Here is a 437-nt window from a genome sequence, read left to right on the forward strand (position 1 = left end):
TTCAAAATCAGGCTACGAGATCTTGCAACTCATTCCATTCATAATCATCATCAGCATCTCTGCATTGCAACATAAGCCTTGCAACATAAGAAGAATTCAGATGACCAACCATCCCATTTAGCAATTGCAGGAAAACGTCATTCATTCAAATCCGTTCTGGAAATCCATTAATTAGCATTCAAACTAGCATTATTAATGACCTGAATAATTCTGGTGACTCATTCCTTCGTTAACGGTGTACAGTATATTAACGAAGTCTCGTGTGCTTATTGCAGTGTAGTATTTATAACGAAGATACGAAATTATGTGATATAAATGGCTTATATATGTTATTATTTTTGTTATTTATGTGTGTAAAGGTGCAAGGAAAGGTGAGAAAGAGAAAGGGGAGAGAGAGAAATAAAAAAAAGTAATAAATGATCTAAATGGAGGTGATA

The sequence above is a fragment of the Penaeus monodon genome, chromosome 31, assembly GCF_015228065.2.
Source record: "Penaeus monodon isolate SGIC_2016 chromosome 31, NSTDA_Pmon_1, whole genome shotgun sequence".
Lineage (NCBI taxonomy): Eukaryota > Metazoa > Arthropoda > Malacostraca > Decapoda > Penaeidae > Penaeus > Penaeus monodon.